We start from the raw sequence: 2,875 nt of genomic DNA, 5'->3' as shown, positions 1-2,875 counted from the left end.
GATGACGTCATAGGAAAGGCTTAGAGGTAGCTCGGAATAGCGAACTAAGGACCTTAAACACATTTACTTCCAAACTTGCCTTCTACTGCTCACCTCGTCTTCTCGACATCCCCCGTACTGTAGACGAAGATGTCGTCGAAGTATGTTTGTGTATACGCCTTGTGGGGCCTGAACAGCTGCGTCACAAGGCAATTTAATGTTGCTGGTGCATTTGACAGTCCTTAAGGCATCACCAGCCACTCCCAGAGTATCCCGCTCGGAGTACTCACCGCTGTCAGCGAAGTATCACTCGCTCTCATGAGCAATTGGTAATCACCATCGACCAAGTCGAGTGCACTGTACTTTGTAAAGCCAAACAAATTGTTCTAGTGAATATCCTTTCTAGAAATTGGCGTCTGTTCCGGAATGGTGGCAGCATTTAGCTTATTGTAAGCGCGAACGATAGGCCAGTTTCCGTTTGGCTTCCGGACACAGAAGTGGTGAGACTTGCTCTCACGCACTATTCCTGCGTTGTTCTTCGCACGAAAAAAGAATGACGTCACACTGCTCTTTGGCAGGGGCGATTGGTATGTTACGCGGTATTTGGTTCTCGTAACCAGGTCAATTTCATTACGCACACATCGGTCCGGAGGTAAACCGACGGCGGGTCCTTGGAGACGACGTCTTGAAGCTCCTTTACAAAATGAATATACGTATCCGAAGGACCCTATAGGATGGATGATCCACTTCGAGCGTTCAGCACCTTCTTAGTATCCTACAGGACAGCTTCATCCAGAAGCGACGACAAGTTAATCTCCTCGTTCGGTCTTATAATGACCACCTCGGCTAAATTGTCTGCCTTCAAGGCACTGCTAAACTCTGCAAAGGTTATCTCGTCCAACTCAATAAGATCATCCACCGCGGGAATAGCCTCGAGAGTGACGTCGCCTTCTTCTACTCATGTCATACCGTTGACAAGTGTGTATAGTGGTGCGCCATCGGCATCGGTAGACACACCCTGGGTGAGGGTCGAGGCCCTGCGTCATGCAGATAATATACGGCATCACCGTCTCCTCTCTGTAGAGGTTTTACGTCTTGGTGAGACCAGTGGGGACACGCACTCAGCGTCGACCAGTGTCCCCACTCCCTGCTCCATCGGAGCCTTGATGTTATAAACAACATTTGATGAAGCGCTGCTATTTCCGCAGTCTTCGTCCAGTGGGAAACATGCCAATCCATGCGCATCAAAACGGCCCTGCCCAAGATGCCTCGGACCTTGTCCGACCGTGCTACTCTGGGCATTCAGCCGTGCTCAGTGTGATTACGTCCCAATCCACACGCATCACTGTAGCCTCGCCCTTGATGTCTCGGACCTTATCCAAACATAGCACTCTTGACATGCAGCAACTGCTGTAACGTGAGCAGTGCATAGTGGGTTACTTGCCACTCCATGTTCATCTTTGGGGCCTCGTCCTCGATGCCTCGGCCCTCGGCCGACCATGCCACTCTTGGCATGCAGCAGTAGCTCCAATACTTGAGCAGTGCTGAGTACGTTACGTGCCACTCCACGTCCAGCCCACGAGCCATGCTTAGGACTCTAATTCAATACATCTTCGGTGTTCGACATTTCGGATACTATGATATCCAGTACATTGACCGCCCCGGTCAGGTGCCCGCGTCAATAGCGCTTCTGCTTCCTAGAAAAGGTGGGTTAATGACTCACCAAAGCTCCACTACGAGACGTGCGCGTAGAGCCCAAGACAATCAATCCATGGCTCGTGGTGTTCCGACAATACCAAGAATAAGGCCATACCGTGCATCCAAGACTAAGACTAGACAGCGTTCCACGCTATCAAAGTCAAGGAACATGACACAGAGGTCCACAGGGGCACTTGGCACAGTGACACAAGTTTCCGTCTCTAAGCGAACAGTGACGGTGTCACTCAACTATTCTAGCTTTTCAGCATCCAGCTGGCTCCCTTCGATTGAAGTGCAGCGGAGCTCCCGTAGTTCTTTGATTAGAGGAAGCTTATTAAGGTCATTGATGTTCTATACTAAAATGTAACGATTTGCAATCCGCTACCTTCAAGAGTCCTTACCTCAAGGCAATTGTACTCTTTTGCTCGAGATTGAAACAGTATTTTTCGGTTTTTCTGCTTATATCTAAAACCTTAGATTTGTCTAATTGCATGGAAAAACTTAATTAATATGTATTGCTACTGGCAGTCCTGCCACGTAGTTGCTTCTTGTTATGGTGTAGCCACACCATTGTGCAATTGCACCGACTTGTGTAATCCACACCTTTGTACGGTAACACCATCTTGTGTGACCTGCCCTTTCATCCAAGGGTAGGTGTAATTCCGATACACTCTACTTGACCTTTCACATCTGGTACAATTGCTCAAATTTCACATAAAACTTGGTGTAAGTATGTAAATGATAGAAACCGGAATATTGGTTTCTGCGAATATTACAAACCTGAGTCCAGCAGAGTCTTGATATGTTAAATTCTGGTTCTGCTCCCGGTAGGGATTGTTAACGCGGAATTTGAGAGTCTACGCAACCCCTTTGCAAAAATATGTGTGAATTTAGAAGACAAGACTATTGTTTTTCATTTATCAGGCTGAATCAGTTATCACTTTTAATTTATAAGTGTGAAAATTGAACATAAAGCACAACATGTTGAAAATCCAATGTGTCAGAAATTAGATACTTATCACAGCACATATAAAACGTCCTTTAGAGTTTTATAATATAATTTTCGAGAATTGCTTCAAATTTTCAGACAACTCTCCAGCTCTTACATGAGATAAATAACGGATTTTTACGAATAGTGGTCGGTCTTTTATTTATCAGTAGCCTCACGAAATCGATCACTTTTGAGAGGAGGTCTAAG

The sequence above is a fragment of the Plasmopara halstedii genome (genome assembly GCF_900000015.1).
Source record: "Plasmopara halstedii genome assembly, contig: Scaffold_1343, whole genome shotgun sequence".
In the NCBI taxonomy this organism is placed as follows: Eukaryota; Oomycota; class Peronosporomycetes; order Peronosporales; family Peronosporaceae; genus Plasmopara; species Plasmopara halstedii.
The sequence above is the reverse complement of the archived record's forward strand: the minus strand, read 5'-3'. Positions refer to the sequence as shown.